Raw genomic sequence first — 18,925 nt, 5'->3', positions numbered from 1 at the left:
TGGTTTTGATCCATCAGCCTCTGGGTTATGGGCCCAGCACGCTCCCGCTGCACCACTCTGCTGACCTCACACCCCAGATGGGACTCGAACCCATAGTCCCTGGCTTAGGAGACCAGTGCCATTATCATTGTTAATTATCATTCAAATTTTAGGTAAATTATTTTAATTTGCATCTTATACGGATTTTATAAGGGAAATACGGATTTTGGAGGTTGGTTATACAGGTTTGATTGACCAAAGGTTGACATGTATGTTAATGGGTAATTAACATCCAAACATGAATAGGAAAGGAGAATCTTTACCAGTTTCTTCTCTCAGTTAGTGTTGCTGTTGCTCTGCCCCTCCTCTCTCAGCTCTCTTTTTCTTGCATCCACCAACAAAAAAGAATGAAGACATTTCTGCAGAATCAGTTAATAAATAAAATGTGATTATTTTTTTTTAAATCAGAAAAAAATTATCCTTGGGGCATCATCAGTATATCTGGAGCATGCAAGTCTCACCTGTGTGTGAGAAACACTGCGAGGCTTTCAGTGGATCATTATTGTGCTACAACTTCAAGAATAATTTTACAGGCTATATGGTGGCCACGAATATATTTTGCACATAATTATTGTTAATGAAGTAAATAATAAAAAAAAGCAAAGTTTTAACTAATCATTAGTATTTTTAAGAAGTTAGAGGTGAGGATTAGTATTTAGGTCTAAATCCAAATTAAACATTAACAGTTTATAATCAGGACAAAAATGATGGTTGATCATCCGAAAGCAAATTGACATACAGGCAGTTAGAATGTGCATGTGAACATATAAATAGCTCCATCTTATGAGAAAAGCACGGTTCTGGTCCAGTCATGTGTAGTGCTTTTTGTACAGTGTAGTTGGGTTTCCTGTCACTGTGGGCCCCAGAGCACAGTAGTACAGTGCAGAGTCTGTCACTGCAGCAGGGGAGATGAGCAGATCCACTTTCTTACTCGTTTTATCAAGTTTTATGGAAAATTGTGAACGAGGCAGTTGATCCTTGGTGACACTTTCAGTGACTTCATCAAACAGCATCAGAAAATCTGGTCTTGATCCAGGCTTTTGTCGACACCAGTGGACACACCAAACTGATCCAGTATACGTGCAGGACAGTGTGGTGAGGTCACTCATGGTGCTTATGGTTTGTCTCTTGAGGTCTTGGCCTGTCCAGTGTTTTTGTTAGCTCAGATGAGAAAGTAGCCAGAATCCACAGCCCACTCTACAAATGACACACTGCATTATTTAAAATGCGTGTCCAATTTTTGCGAGACAAATAGTAAACAGAAGCTAACTGCAGCTAGGAACTAAAGTTGTGAGTGACGTTACAGCAGTTTCTGGGGGCTGTTTTGGGGCTCAGTGCAGAAGCTTCAAGGTTCTGCTGTGGCCCCAAGCTTCAGCAGCTGAGAAAGCGTTAAGGCTCCAGCGATAGTCTGTTTCTATGAGTCCAGTCTCTCCAATGTCACAGCCAATCGCTACGCTTCTCTCCAATCTCACAAGCCAATCGCTACGCTTCTCTCCAATCTCACATTGGATTCTCCAATCTCACAAGCCAATCGCTGCGCCTCTCTCCAATCTCACATTGGATTCTCCAATCTCACAAGCCAATCGCTACGCTTCTCTCCAATCTCACATTGGATTCTCCAATCTCACAAGCCAATCGCTGCGCCTCTCTCCAATCTCACATTGGATTGTGCGTACCTTGCAACGGAGAATCTTCGCTCAGTTCACTTTTTTCAGCGGCTGTCGTCATCAATCCAGCAATACTAAAAGTAAGACCATATTATGAATAAAAGTTTTCTGTAAAAACTTTGTGTAAATTCAGCAACGAACAAACGATTGTCAGATAAGTTTACTGTCTTGCTAACGTTTAATACCTGTGGAAAATGATCATATATCAATTCAATGGCATGTCAGCGTTTTTGCGAAATTACTGTTATTGACGTAAAGAAAGCAAATATGATGATCAAAAGGCATAGATTTACATATGAATGATGTTAGCATAATATTAACGTAAGGATGGACATTATATTTAACCTATGCTACGATGGTAATTTTGTGGTTGGACATTAACTTCTGCCACGATGGTAATATGATGGTTGATTATAAACGTGCGTTAGGCTATTTATCTTGACTCAGTGTTGATATTCAATGATAAACCAACAATAGTTTGAATTTGTTTAGCATTTTATTTGTTAGCATTCTCTTGTAATGTTACCTCAATATGGCTTGTTTACAGTAAGTGTGCACCAGTCCCAGCATTAGTGTAAGAATATGGCTTGTTTACAGTAAGTGTGCACTAGTCCCAGCATTAGTGTAAGAATATGGCTTGTTTACAGTAAGTGTGCACCAGTCCCAGCATTAGTGTAAGAATATGGCTTGTTTACAGTAAGTGTGCACCAGTCCCAGCATTAGTGTAAGAATATGGCTTGTTTACAGTAAGTGTGCACCAGTCCCAGCATTAGTGTAAGAATATGGCTTGTTTACAGTAAGTGTGCACCAGTCCCAGCATTAGTGTAAGAATGTGGCTTGTTTACAGTAAGTGTGCACCAGTCCCAGCATTAGTGTAAGAATATGGCTTGTTTACAGTAAGTGTGCACCAGTCCCAGCATTAGTGTAAGAATATGGCTTGTTTACAGTAAATGTGCACCAGTCCCAGCATTAGTGTAAGCATATGGCTTGTTTACAGTAAATGTGCACCAGTCCCAGCATTAGTGTAAGAATAAAGGGTGTTTATGTGTGTATCCAAGCTATTTCTCTATCGTTATATAAATGGAAATTGTGATCACTGTCTTCATTTTTACGTTTTCTTCATTCAGATGAGTAAGAGCCATAAAGGCATGGGGGAGGGGGAGTGGATGGCGAGATTGAGAACTTTTGCCTCCAGCAGAGTTTGGCCCTCTGGCTCTGGTAACTGACCAGCGCCAAGGCAAAAAAAATGGCACGACCTCTATCAAAAGGTAAAGTAGGAAGACAGTACTGACTGCTTAACAGAGATTAGTATGTTGAACACTGAGTAACTCATTCTTGACTGAGCGATAATGATGTCATTGTAGATAGAGAAATGCCCCCTCCAGACACGTGGGCAGGCAACACTTTTTGGTGGGCCCACAGGCTGCACTTGTGGTTTCCATACCACAAAGGTGAGCTATTTGATGTGCTGACTGATTCTTCAAGCTTTTGTGGTACTAAAACATGCTCATCTGCTGTTAACTATCTCTTCCCATTCTGTAATTCCATTTTAGCAGCCTGCCACACAGTCACCAGCGGCAGGAGAGCCAGCGCCAGCCAGTCAGGGATCTGTGGCCCCTGCAGCTGCTCAGAAGACTTTCTTGCGGCCTCCTCCAAGCCTGTCAGCGGTGAATATGATTTATACTGATTGCTTTGAATGATGCCATCCCACTTGAGCTTTAAGTGTTCTGTGTCTGTTTTCATTGAATTCTTACTGAATGTTAACTGCTTTCAGTTCACCAAGCAACGTTTTGGCGGGGTGCAGTCAGCCTCTTTGAAGCCACATCTAGTGGCCAGAAGGACCCCAAGCCCCACTCCTCTTCCTCCCTCTGCTACATCCTCCGTGAGGACCCCAAGCCCTGCTCCCTCTGCTGCATCCTCCGTGAGGACCCCAAGCCCTGCTCCCTCTGCTGCATCCTCCGTGAGGACCCCAAGCCCTGCTCCCTCTGCTGCATCCTCCGTGAGGACCCCAAGCCCTGCTCCCTCTGCTGCATCCTCCGTGAGGACCCCAAGCCCTGCTCCTCTTCCTCCTCCTGCATGTTCACATGGCGATACCCACACCAGCAGCCTGGTAGGAATAACACACTACAGAAGTCACACAGATTACTTGAGTGTGTCTGTGTGTGGGTGTGTGTGTGTGTTTATGTGTGCGTGCATATGTGTGTGTCTGCATTTTATTTGCTGAGTTTTAACTTGTATTCATGCATAAAACTAATTCTTATTTTATCTTCAACCTATCAGGATGAAGCAGGAGATGGATCTTCATTTTGGTTGCCAGGGGAGTTGAGGAAGACGATCCCCACACAGGACCAGCGCTGGATTGCCAACACCATATTCCAGTCTGGCAGACTACGAGCGGATCTGAAGTTGTGGTATGAGCCCCCAGTCCCAGCACTCATTTACCACCAGACCCCGACTCCAGACCACTTTTTCACACACAGGCTGATGGTGTGGATGCCCTACCACCTGTGGAAAGTGAGAGTTTTCTGCCCCTCCTGTGGAAAGCAGCTGACTGGATATGGTGTCCATAAAAGGGCCCGTAAAGTCCTGGACATTGACAGGTATTACCTGATGCTGACCGAAACCCTCAGGTGCACGGTCTGTTCCCTGAATTACTTGTCGACCAGTCAAGCTGTCCGGGAGCAGCTGGACCTGCCACACGCCCAGATGTTCAGGCTTATCCTGACCCGCAAGTGAGTAAAGCTGAAGCAAGCTGGTGAATGCTGTTCATTAATTGTGAATATTACAGTGCCATTAATTCACTGTTTAATTATATGAATTAAAAAAAGTGTAGGACTCCTCCTTAAAGGTACAGTCTGTGATTTGTTGTTCTTGTTTGGGGGCAGGCTGCAGACTGTTTGTTTGCACTAGAGAGGAGCTGTTGTTGTTTTGAATGTGTAAATATGTTCTGTTATTTTTTGTGGGGACACGCTGCCCCAACTCTTTGTGTGATCTTGAATAAATGTGAAATATGTTTCTATGAATAAATGTGAAATAAATTTTTTTTAAATATATCAAAATGGATCTTTTTGTGACTTAAGCACTTTCATATATATACTATATATTTTTTTAATTAAGGTTTTTATAATAAGGATTCTACAAAAGCTAATATAATACAATCTTTGAAGAATATACCTTTAACACCACATGGATAGCAAAAACACTTTGGATGAAAATATGAGGCAAATATCTATTTTAATCAGTGTTAACATGTTATATAACGTAATCTGATGTGATTCAAAAGACACTTGTCAGTCTTTACACTAGCTGTCACTCAATCAAAAACCTTTAACAACCAAAAACCTTTAAAAAAAGCCAACAGTACTTGATGGAACATGTTTAATATCAATATTAATAAAAGTTGATGAAATATTACAATTGTACTGAATGTCAAATTGTTTTGCCGGAGGTGGGATTCGAACCGGCGATGCCAAAGTCAAATATATTTATGGGAAAATAGAAAAATTATTTTTAAAAAATTATTCACAACTAATGTTTACCATGGTTCAATACATAAAAATCATAAGCTAAGCCCTTAATAATCTTTTCTCTTCCCTTTTCCTTTTTTTCCTCTTTTTCCCTTCTTCCCCCTTCCCTCCTTTCTTCCCTCCCCTTAACAGACTATTGTTCCCCAGCTTTGGCGCAGCGGTGAGCGCACTGGTCTTGTAAACCAGAGGTTGTGAGTCCAATCCTCACTGGGGCCTGTAAGGCAGGGCTGCCAACTTTTCAAAATTCCTTGGAGTGAAATTTTTTTGGGGGGGGGGTCGACGGCAAAATTTTTCCACACACCATGCAGTAAGTGGGAATTTTGTATTCAGTTTGATATTCACGTGTCCCCCTGCATTCTGGTGTTTTGTTTGTGGGTCGTCCAGCTGGAGATGGACAATGGGGGGGGGGGGGGGGGGGGGGGTTGAGATTTTGGATTTAGTAGATGTTCCTGCATTCTGGTGGATTTTTGGAGTGGCCTGCTGTGCCATACATACATTCTTACACACCCTGACTTGCCAGGCCTTCAGCTTGTGGCCAACAAAAGCACCAAGTTTTGGCTTTAAAGCCCCCACACTTGAAAACTACAGATGACCGCCAATGTTCCTGTAGCCCTATAGACCTGTGTTTCAGATTTAAAGGCAAGTTCATGTTTGAAAATATTTCATCAGCTAAGCCTAAATACCTTCTGAATTGAAACTAAATGTTAAGTTTTTAATAACTGTTGCAAAAAATAAGATTGTCCCTCACAGACTATTCATTATGCATTTAAGGGCTTTCCCCACCACTGAGTTCAACAGAAGATTGGCATGGGGAAAAATATCAACAGCAAAAGAACAAATAAAATGCTTAAACAGTAAGCAAAATGTGCAAGAAACATTAAAATGATTGAGTTTGAACAGTATTGAAACACAAAAAGCTGAACCTTGGCCATAGGTGGGAATGTGCACACAAAGTTGGGCTTAAAAATTTTGGTCATACTTAAATAAGCTATATTAATATATTTCTTATTAATTTATTTCTTATCTATGTTTCTTATTAGTAATAGAGCATTCGTCAGGGCCTGTTATCTGACAAATATTCTCTACCTGTCTTGCCCTCTTTGAAACCCTGTCTCCTCAGTATATTGTTCTCTGTCTTTTTTTTAATTATTCACAAGTTCAAGTTCTTTGATATTACAGGTGACCATGCTTTATTTACTTTAACTGAGCAATTACATACATCATAAATAATTAAAAATAAATACCCTGTAAATAAACAATAGGTATGGTGGCTAATGGCTCTTCTTGCATTTGTAATATTATCTCTTACTTGCTTTATTTTACAACATTTCCAGTACGGCTTCAAATAAAGTCATAAAGTATGATAACATACAGTAAACAAGCTAAAAATGCACCTTAATAAACGTGTGCTAAGGAGGTGCTCTCCCGTGCTGCTTGTTGGGGAAGATAGAGGCTGTGGCATGGCAGTAGGCCTATAATGATTTAGCATGCCTAGTACACAGCTCTCAATATGGCATTAAATATTTTCACAACACTTATAGGCTAAAACAATTAAGAAACTTTATATAAGTTCATAATTACGCCAGTAACACCACACATTGGCGTGCATATGTACAAACCTGTCTGAGACACTCGTCTTCAACTCGGATACCTTCTTCTCTCTCCTCTTCCTCTAAATTGACGGTAGGCAATTATCCAACTTCCGGCGAGTGCAGCATCATTAGATGTGCCACCTACCATAGGGGAGTGTGTACAGAAGGGAACACCTCTTTGCCTGTTTAGCCAACGTAAGGCGTAATTGATCGATCACAAGTGGTTGGCGCGACGCAATGGGTAGCCTAGATCAGATAGATAAAATAGATTTTTTTCTAGCGTGAGTAATCGGAGGTATGGTGTGTGAGTGTGTGAAGACAATCAAATGTGTGTGTCTCATGCTCATTGCGTGAGAGTTGGCAGCCCAGCATTAACATGACTGGGTATAAAAAGAGCATCTTGGAGTGGCAGTGGCTCTCAGAAGTAAAGATGGGAAGAGGATCACCAATCCCCCTAATTTTGCGCCGACAAATAGTGGAGCAATATCAGAAAGGAGTTCAACAGTGTAAAATTGCAAAGAGTTTGAACATATCATCATCTACAGTGCATAATATCATCAAAAGATTCAGAGAATCTGGAAGAATCTCTGTGCGTAAGGGTCAAGGCCGGAAAACCATACTAAGGGCCCGTGATCTTCGGGCCCTTAGACGGCACTGCATCACATACAGGCATGCTTCTGTATTGGAAATCACAAAATGGGCTCAGGAATATTTCCAGAGAACATTATCTGTGAACACAATTCACCGTGCCATCTGCCGTTGCCAGCTAAAACTCTATAGTTCAAAGAAGCAGCCGTATGTAAACATGATCCAGAAGCGCAGACGTCTTCTCTGGGCCAAGGCTCATTTAAAATGGACTGTGGCAAAGTGGAAAACTGTTCTGTGGTCAGATGAATCAAAATTTGAAGTTCTTTATGGAAATCAGGGACAGCGTGTCATTCGGACTAAAGAGGAGAAGGACGACCCAAGTTATCAGAGCTCAGTTCAGAAGCCTGCATCTCTGATGGTATGGGGTTGCATTAGTGCGTGTGGTATGGGCAGCTTACACATCTGGAAAGACACCATCAATGCTGAAAGGTATATCCAGGTTCTAGAGCAACATATGCTCCCATCCAGACGACGTCTCTTTCAGGGAAGACCTTGCATTTTCCAACATGACAATGCCAAACCACATACTGCATCAATTACAGTATCATGGCTGCGTAGAAGAAGGGTCCGGGTACTGAACTGGCCAGCCTGCAGTCCAGATCTTTCACCCATAGAAAACATTTGGCTCATCATAAAACGGAAGAGATGACAAAAAAGACCTAATACACTTGAGCAACTAGAATCCTACATTAGACAAGAATGGGTTAACATTCCTATCCCTAAACTTGAGCAACTTGTCTCCTCAGTCCCCAGACGTTTACAGACTGTTGTAAAGAGAAAAGGAGATGTCTCACAGTGGTAAACATGGCCTTGTCCCAACTTTTTTGAGATGTGTTGTTGTCATGAAATTTAAAATCACCTAATTTTTCTCTTTAAATGATACATTTTCTCAGTTTAAACATTTGATACGTCATCTATGTTCTATTCTGAATAAAATATGGAATTTTGAAACTTCCACATCATTGCATTCCGTTTTTATTTACAATTTGTACTTTGTCCCAACTTTTTTGGAATCGGGGTTGTACCTCTGCAGATGGACATCAGGAAATTCTTCATCCAAAACAGAGGCAGGGAGAGAAGCAGTAAGGAGAGATGTGGATAAGGTGGAGGGAGGTAAGATGATCTAGCTGTATGTTAATATTATCATCATTGATCTATGCTCGGTCAGCTGGCAACAGTGATGCTAGTTGTTGATGCTGTATGCATTTGATTTACGGCTGTCAACCTTCAGTAAGTTCACTGCATTGTCAAAAGTAGTTAGTTAGTTCTAATCTACAGAATCCCGTAGCACTCAAAAGTCAGTGCATACTAGCATTTATATAAGCTACAAAAACTATGCAGTCTTGCCAGGGTGAAAATCAATAACTACCATAAACCTTTGATATGGGGGGGCTGTGACCCAATAGAGCTTTATGTCTAGCAATGCCCCGGGTCTGTATTCATCTTCTAAAAATTAAAAGTGGAGCAACTTGGTTCCATAGTGTAACGGTTAGCACTCTGGCCTTTGAATCCAGTCATCCGAGTCCAATTCTTGGTGGAACCTTTAAAAGCTTTTGCCCACTTTGAATGATGGACAAAGAAATAACTTTTGTTAAAGATGAAAATGGGTCATGGCTGTGAATTTTGGTCCATGCAGTTAAAGAAATGTGTGCATTGTGTGCAACATGGTGGCTCAGGGAGCATTAGAACAGAGCTCTGATGGTGGCATGGTCGGGCTTGTTCTACGAACGTGGTCATCAGATAAAATGGGATTCACCTTGCTCCTGGACCAAGCGTCTGATTTTTGCCTCATACGTTACTGATTTTCAGGTAAAGCAGCTCAGTTGGGAGAGCATTGGAACACTATATGGACGAAATCTCAGCAAAGCTGCAAAGTCACATAATTCACTGTAACAATATTCATGCAGCTTGTGACCAATAAATACTGTTAAAACCTGACTGTAAGAATGAAGTGAAAATGGCAAATAACATGAGAAAATATTCCTGTTTCAACAGCTGTCCTAAACAGAAAGGAAGGATAGCCTTTGTGTTGGTATTTAAATAAACAGATAGAAAGGAAGGAAGAACTACACAAAAGAAAAAGATAAACTGAAATAATGTCTGTAAAAATAATTATAGTAGTAAAAGAGCTGTTCATAAAATGACCAGAGACTGAAATGGAAAAGAAAAGGGGAGCGCTATAAAGATATGTAAGGAATGGGGGTAAAGTTGAGAAAATAAGAGGAGGTAATGGGGATGGGGGTCAGGAGAAACTTGTCTTGGGCCCAGTTTGATCGGATATGACGGTTTAACACACAAACCAAATCCACGCGATGTGAGGGGTAAGATGGCGGCCAGATGGCTTCACTCTGACGAGCCTATGAGCTCTCGGTCCGGGAGAGAAGATATAAAGCCGCCCACACAGAACACTGAATGGGCTACTGAGCAACACAGAGCGATCAGGATGCTCTCTCTCTCTCTCTCTCTCTCTCTCTCTCAGGGAGCTGATGTCACCTGGTCACATGACCTGGGTTTTCCCCTAAAGTTTAGGGGAAAACCCAGGTCACATGATTCAGACAATTTCATTAGTTCAATTAGTTTAAAAGAAGACAGTTTGATTAGTTTAAATGAAAACAGTTTAATTAGTTATGTTTCAAAATCTGCAGCTATATAGTAAGAGCCACACATCCACACAGAGCTTCAGAGCGACACAAACCTTCACAGCGAGTAACCGCGAGTTTCCAGCGATTATCAGCAATTCATCAGCGGCTATCAGCGATTTAATCTTCTCCTTCGTAGTAAGTCACCTTGTACTAACTGAGTGATTTGTATTTTTTTAAGTTTTAATAGTCTACTAACACGACACACACTAATCGCATGACTGTCTATTCTCATTCCTTCTTCTTTACCTTCATACTGATCAGGGCTGGGTTTCTCAAAAGCCTCTTAACGCTAAGACATTCTTAACTCGGCAGTGTGTCTGACTGGTAATTACTAACACTAGCCACTAGGCGGTGTGTTTGCCAGTTACTGTAATCTTCCAGTAAATGTTCCAGCTTATGGTGAGCTGGGATAGACTCCAGCTTGCCTGCGACCCTGTAGAACAGGATAAAGCGGCCACAGATAATGGATGGCTGGATGGACACCTGCTTTTGAAATTTCCTGTGAAAGAAAATAACAGATTCACAAATGCAGTAATATTTTATTTATATATACACAGGACTGTGCAAAAGTCTTAGGCACCCTATTTTTTTCATACAAACTTTGTTATAGATTTTTATTTTATGATTTCTACATTATCGAGTGAGTACAAAAACATTTTAGAGTCCCAAACATTCATTTTCCAGCACAAAATTAAATGTTACAGAAAAAAACAAAATGTTTGAAGAGCACTTTTCAGATTAAAAAAGAAAACGTTATGAAGGCTGCTGGGTTTTGGTGCAAAATGAAGAAGCGAGTGTGACAGTCAAAGTGTCCAGAAGAACTGTGGCTGGTTCTGTAAGATGCTCAGTAAAACCTACAGCTCATTTCCGCATAAAACTCATTGTACCTCAGACTACTATTTTTTTTTAAGCAAAGGGTCATCTCACACCAAATATTGACTTTATTTCATATATAAATGACTGACTGAATTATAGTGAAGTGTATAAATTACACCTATTCTTTGCCACTTGGCCACCCAGCTGTCTTCAGGACTCATCATTGCAATGACACTGTAAGGAAAACACACAGAACGCAGCCTTATTTATTCAAAAATAAATAAGTTAATTCGTTGGTTGTTTAGTTAATAAGTAAAAAGGATTTATTAGAGGGAAAAAATCCAAAGGAATGCTGCATACCCATCAAAAAAGGAGCTTGTGCATCATAAACCATCTCCCGGTTCCCCTTCATTTGCAGTAAGACTCAGTTATCACAGCCATCGGACTCGAACTGGTCAATAGTCTGGCGAAGCAGAGAGAGAAAGTGTAACCATATCATGTTTCACTCCTCTGCCCTTTAACTCACGACAAAAAGACGTCAAACTTACACATGCATTCTAAATACAATCATTTACCTCAAAGACTTCATGATTTGTAACTGTTATTCTATATTCATATACAGTACCAGTCAAAAGTTTGGACACCTCATTCAGTAGTTTTTCTTTATTTTTATTCATTAAAACACACTTCATGTCTTAAAGTAATGATGAATGTCGTTTCTCTTTACTTAGCTGAGCGGTTCTTGACATAATATGCATTACTACAGTTGTGGAGCAGGGCTGTTTACTGTATTTTTATTATTTGCCTGTTAATTGAAAAGCATTCCAGGTGACGACCTCATGAAGCTGGTTAAGATAATGCCAATAGTGTGCAAAGCGTCAAGGTAAACGGTGGCTACTCTGAAGAATCTAAAATATGAAACATTTTGGAGGGGTTTTTTTTGTTTGTTTGTTTTTTACACTGTTTACTACATAATTCCATCCATGTTCCATATATTATTTGATAGTTTCCATCTCTTCAGTATTGCTCTACAATGTAGAAAATAGTCAGATGTTTTACAGAGAGATCAGTGGGCCGGATGAAGTTGCATGCGCTTGTTACTCTGATTGGACAAGTCCACGCGCGCGCTTATTGAATATTCATGTTTTTCCACAGCGCGTGCTAGAGAAGAAAATGCGCATGCTTGTCTCCTTTTGAATGTAAACACGCGAGACTGGCGCGTGAGTAACGGTTCCCGCATAGTTTTAACGGTTCTGAGAAGAGGGGAGAACAGAGACCCTCCAAAAGGAACCAAAATAACAGGTGTACGTTTCCAGATATCAGACAATAAGCCACACATGATCGTGTAATTCAAACTGACTTTGGGTCTGTTTTTGTTTGATTATTTTAAAACAAAACAAAAAAACAACAAAAAGGAGGCTGGTCAAGTCTCCACTGTCAGAAATAGTGTTACAGTAAGAGTCCATTTCTGTTCCCCAAGGTACAATCTACACTAATGTACCCTTAGGGCTCATTATTGGGCCTCAAGGTAACTATGGGTGGTACTTAGGATCAGAAAGGTCCATATGCGTTCCCAGGAAGTATATAAATGGGACAGATAAGCACATTAGAGGGTACTGTCCCAATGACCATGCATAATAGGACTACTACTGCACTTTATTTTCTGAGAGTGTGACATGTCGTCCCCCCCCCCCCCCCCCCCCCCCCCCCCGCCTTGCTAACTAGTCAACACTAAAGAGCAACTGTTATAATCAAGTTAGTTTACAAATGTCTATATAAATCAATAACTCCAGTTCACTAACCCTGAGCTCCTGTCCGTTTTCACCAGGTGCTTGCAAATTCTTCAGCTAGTATGGAAGTCAAAGAAACATGCTTCACCATCCCGATCAACCCCAACCATTTCCCCAGCAAGTTGTGGCGTTTGGTGAACAATCCTCAAATTTGCTCAATCTGCTGGGACTCCAGTGGGGAACAAATACTCATCTATCAGGAACCCTTTGAAGAAGTGTTAGGTTCTCCTAATGAGCAGACGAGAGCGTACTTCAAAACCACTTCCATCATCAGTTTCTTTCGCCAGCTAAACCTGTATGGTTCAGAAAAGTGCACCCAGATCATGACAGCTCAGAGAAGCAGCAACTCGGCAAAGCTTTCGCCTCGGCCCAGCGGCATCACTTTCACAGCGAGTACTTCAGACGGGCAAACCCAGAGCTTCTGGTCAAACTAAAGCGACTCACGCTTGGCAACAAGGCCAAGATTGCTGCTGGGATAAAGGTGACCAGCAAGTCAACAAAGTGTTTCTGTTATCAGATGGTGAATTCACCCAAGGAAAACTCTGCTACGATGAAAAACGGTTGGTAGTTTAAAATACATATTTATTCATCTACATCGTTTCAGTATAATCGCCAAATGTGTGGTCTTGCACCTTGAATGAATCATCTGGTGTGTGCATTCTTATGATTAAAATACAAAAAAAAAATTGATTTAAATCTGTCTGTGGCCCACATTTTTAAACTTGGCTAAGATTTGAAAATCCTCGAATGTGCACGAGACATAAGATAACAGATAAGAGAGTGGACTAAATTCCTTGAAAGGGGCATGAATGCTTCACGATTAACATTATGCCAACAAATATTGCAAATCAAGAGGGATCACCTTCCACACGCAAGTATTCTAGTTGAAAACATATTTTTGGGTTATTTATGGTATATATATTTTTTTTAATGATATTTATGGTAGTTTGGGTGTGGAGATTTTCATATGGTACACCGATAAAGGGCTAGCTACAGTACCAATAAAAAGTTTGGACACACCTAAAACTACTATTTCACTAATCGGAGCATAGCCTTGGGAAAAAAAGTGAGTCATCTACAGGAATTTGTAGAGACAATATACAGGATAAGAAAAGGAAAGTCATCTTGCTTGTACAGTGCCAGCTAGCTAAGTTTTTGGTCTCTAGCAATCATCTGAATTTTTAGTACTTTTTATTCATTAATATCTGCCCTGTCTCTGTGTTTAGATTCAGTCTTGGTTGAGGAAACTCTTCACAACCATCATGGTGATGGCTCACAGAATGTGACGGATTGTGACAGGACATCCGAACCCTCCCAAGCATCCGTAATGGGCCATGGCAATCCAGGCTCTGGGTTCCACCACTTCCCGATGAACTCGCAGTGTTCGCACCAATCCAGCTGCAGGCACATCCATGAGGGCTCACCAAGCTCAATGCCTGCTGGGACATTCGTACCTCATCACTCACATTACGGATTTGATGCACCAGGTAATGAATAGTATGATAGTTTAATTCTTGTAAATCTACTATACATCCCAATCGCATGCTTCTGAAGCAAATACTGTGTTATGGTGTATTTTGATGTACACTTGCATGCATGCAATTTGGGATGTCGCCCAGTGTATTGTTTCTCAGCATCAGTGTTGGTGTTTCTTATAAGCAGCAAGTACTACGGTGTCTTGCAAAACTGCTTCTTTTTTTTTTTGAACAAAATGAGTGATTAATGCCATATGGTGCTTGGCAGTATGTTTTTGGCTTTTGTTTGAACTCATTAATATGTGCTTTTTCATACTGAATATTTATTTTTTTAATGATATTAGAGGTGCTTCATGCACATGACTTCTGCTGATACCGATAATTTAACAGAGCCTTAATTTGGCCAACCAGTCTATCGGTCAGGCTTTATATTGCATGTGATTTCTTTCAATTGTTTCTGACACAACTATTTTAAAGCTTGATATGTCAGCACCGTTTAGTACAGTAGGGAGGAAATAAGAGTGGCTATAGGAGCTGTATTGTAATATTTTCCAGAATAATGCTTTACTGAGATGGTGTTAATGTGTTCCCAAATGGGAAGTCATTTAATAACTTTTTTTTTTTTGCAGGGTATCACTACTGTAGCCCAGGCTCCTTGGATTCAAACATGAACTTCTCCCAACACTCAGCTGGCTCCAACATTTATTGTGGATATTACCCTGTGAGTGCTGAGAAACTTTTTCAGATTGTGTACTAATCAGAAGAAATTGCCAGTCATTATTTGAGCCTGTGCATCCATATTAATATTTGATGATACATGTTGTGTTGTGAAGGGAATGTTGGGATGTCAAAAAAAGTGAAACCTTGATGTGTGTTGTAACACAATTTTACCCCTTATTGTCCAGTATTCCTCCTTCAGCCACCACCATTACACTGGTCAGAATCCAAACTGGCAAGCAGGCGAATCTGCCGATCTCAGGGAGGGTGACATGATCCTGGAGAGTCTACTCAAACTGGCAGAAGAACTGCAGGTCAGATTAAATGTTCCCCGTTAAAGAACACCCCTGAGTATCTGCGTTAATAATGTACTCTGTATAATCTATGCTGTAATTACAGTACCAGTCAAAAGTTTGTGTACCCCTACTCATTCACAGGGTTTTCTGTATTTTGACTATTTTCCACATTGTAGAACAATACTGATGACATCACAACTATGAAATAACACATGGAACATATATGGAATTATGTGGTAAACAAAGAAAATGTGAAAAGTGTTTCATATTTTAGATTCTTCAAAGTAGTCACTGTTTATCTTGATGACGCTTTGCACACTATTGGCATTATCTTCACCGGCTTCATGAGGTCGTCACCTGGAATGCTTTTCAATTAACAGGCGTGCTTCATCTAAAGTTAATTAGTGGACGAGTTTCTTGCTTTTTAATGTGATTGAGATCAAAGAGTAAATAATAAAAACAGTAAATAGCCCTATTATACAACTGTACTAATCTATATGATATCAAGACCCGTTCAACTAAGTAAAGAGAAACGACATCCATCATTAGTTTAAGACATGGTGTTGTAATAAATCTTTTGATAAAAATAAAGAAAAAACATTGAATTAGGTGTCCAAACCTTTGATTGGTTCTGTACGTGTGTGTACTATAAAGTCTGAATCCACCACCAAATTTACTCACTCAAACATTATTGTTCACAAACATGTTGTTTAAAAGGAAAATTTATAGTTATTTATCTGTGTGAGAAATTCTCATATCTGGAAACTATACTATGTGCTTCATTTTAAAAATTTATATACTTCAAACAAAATTATGATGCCACATTTCATGCAAATGCTAACACGTGTGCTTCTAACACATCCAACATTAGTGATGCACCTTATCATAATTTATGCAACTTTGATTTTGTCTGCCAGTGAAACTGAATTGCAAACAGGTATTGAAGGGAAATAAAAATCACAAAACCATCCATCCATCCATTATCTGTAGCCACTTATCCAGGTTGCAGGTGAGCTGCAGCCTATCCCAGTTGACTATGGGTGAGTGGCAGGGTACACCCTGGACAAGTCACCAGGTCATTGCAGGCACATAGAAACAAACAACCATTCACACTCATGGTCAATTTGGAGCTACCAATTAGCCTAACCTGCATGTCTTTGGACTGTGGGGGAAACCGGAGCACCCGGAGGAAACCCACACAGACAACAGGCAAACTCCACACAGAAAGACCCTCCTCAGCTGCTGGGCTCAAACCGAGGACCTTCTTGCTGTGAGGCAACAGTGCTAACCACAACACCACCATGCTGCCTCACAAAACCATAACATAACCATAAAATGTTTGCAATTTAAATCCGTGTGTTCCGTTTATTGTTGCTCCATGCGAGGACATAGATCCTGAAGGAGCCACACTCGCTGTATAGCACTTGATAGCAAGCTGGCTCACACTGATTTGTGTGTGTTTTTCTCTTTATTCAGGCTGATGCTTCCAGCAGTCTGCTCACCACGTGAAGACAGCTTGACCAGGCACCTCATGTTTATTTTGAGTGGAAATATTGGAAATATGTTAACGGGGTGTCTGTCTTTTTATTCCGTTTCCTGACAAATATCACTCGGAAGGTACTGCATGAAGGCCAGCCATGTAACTGATTTGTCTCTTGCATGTTTTCTTGCTGTCTTGCTTTTCAATAAATCACTCTTACCTGCTGAACTGCTAGTCTTGCTTTTGAGTCCGGTCATCTCGACACACTTAACGTTTAGTTTATTACACAGGGTTTGGCATGCAGATATAACGAGCATGGCATTTAATTATCAAAGCCAACTTTAGTGTTTCCTGAACGATTTCTTTTACAAAAAATGCCTGTGCATATACCGACAAATGAACTGTAAATTATCAAACAGCTCTTTTACATTATCCATGGGGGGGGGAAAAAAAAAAAACTTGGACACAATCTTATTTTAAAATAACATGCAATATTTGTATAGATTTTAACAATTGTACATATGTATTTAAGACATTTAAAAAAATTGATGGATTTTAAAACACTTTTTAGATTTTAAGTATAATTTTAGTGTTAGATTATAAATTAATCTATGTAAGTAAATCATATAAGGACTCTCTTTCATCTGTACAGTTGTTACTCTGAAGTCAGTGAATCAAACATGTGATGTACTGCATTTCACTCTGATTTGGACGAGGCAAAACTAGTTTTAGGAGTAAAAGTGCCCCGAGTGTGTATAGACCTCTGTTCACTTGCAGTTCAAAAGAAATAACATTACATGCATAATCCACATGTTGCACTTCACAAAGAATCTTAAATAGTCAAATAAGTCATAAAGGAGATAGATTAATAAAAAAAATGCCAGAAACAAATGCTGTACATCCTTGCCCAGAGAAATGAGTGTGGGAGGGGGTTCAGAAGTGATGTATATAGAGTATGTGAAATTAAAAACAAATCAAAAGTGGCTCAAATCTGATTCAAAAGATCAGTTTGACAAAAAAAAAACAAAACAGTACAACTTCATTCAAAATTTGCAATGTGAACACATGAAATGAGATCATGGTAAGAATGTACAATCAAACCATTTCGAAAATACGAAGTACCAAATTAAATTTGGACTGATGTGACCATTTTGAATTCAGGACACACAAATACTAATACAGAAGATGAAACCATTTCTTATGCTCTTATTTGACTGTCTTTGAGTAGGCACATTAATTGACACTGGAGGTAGCTTTCCTTAAGTTACTTCTCTGGTCACTAATCACATCCAGAGGTAACAATTCAACATGGAAGAAATAAAAAATGCTGCTATTGGAAAATAACCAACAGTGACAGAGTATGAGATGTTCCCTGATGCAAAGTGGCCACTTCATTAGTTGATCGTTACTTTAAGACATGAAGTGTCTTAATTCCAGTTTTTCCTCAGTTGCTAATGTGGCAGGGCCCAGTGCTTGGTGACAGTGACGGACTGAGCGGTCTGGCATTTGGGCACATGCCAGAGGGGCTGCGGCCCCGACAATGCCCATTGCGGCCCCACAACCGCATTGCCGCGGCCCACCCTCAGCTACTCGGTCACTACGTGCCTTCGTCGTCTTAAAAATTCCACCCTATTGACATATCAAGCAAGATATGTTCGCTATTTATACCACTTACAACTCCATATATTACAGTGACGGTGGCACCATGATGATCTGTTTCAGGTTTTACATTAGCCTATTTTATTTTGCCGGGAAATTTCTTCCTATGATGTAAAAAATGTGCACAGTTTAAAATAAAACAAATATATCTGTATTTTGTATTTGTTTGTGACAACTGAAGTAAAGCACTGCCTTGTGGGAATTTCATTTAGCCTACCGCCAAACTGACAGAAATAGAACGTTGAAGATTCAACATTCTGTAGCCTACTTCAGCGTTGTGGTAGTGGTCAAGTTGATGTTGGTCAAAGTAGAAGAGGAGATAAACGGACGGTAGAGGTCGGATACTTACCATAGTTTAGTAAAATGAATCAAGGAGGCACTAAACGACACAAGGGGGGAGCGGAGAAAAAGAGGGAAAAATTGAAGAGAGCACTGCTGTCGGGGGCAAAAAATGTGTGAAACTGGATGTGTTTTTTTCATCTACTGCAACCTCAACTAGCAGCGCTAGCATTGATGTTGGCGACACTGACGAGGAGGGATATGATGAGCAAGAACAAAATGAGCAAAAGGAGGATGA

This window comes from Neoarius graeffei, chromosome 1, assembly GCF_027579695.1.
Source record: "Neoarius graeffei isolate fNeoGra1 chromosome 1, fNeoGra1.pri, whole genome shotgun sequence".
Taxonomy (NCBI): domain Eukaryota; kingdom Metazoa; phylum Chordata; class Actinopteri; order Siluriformes; family Ariidae; genus Neoarius; species Neoarius graeffei.
The sequence above is the reverse complement of the archived record's forward strand: the minus strand, read 5'-3'. Positions refer to the sequence as shown.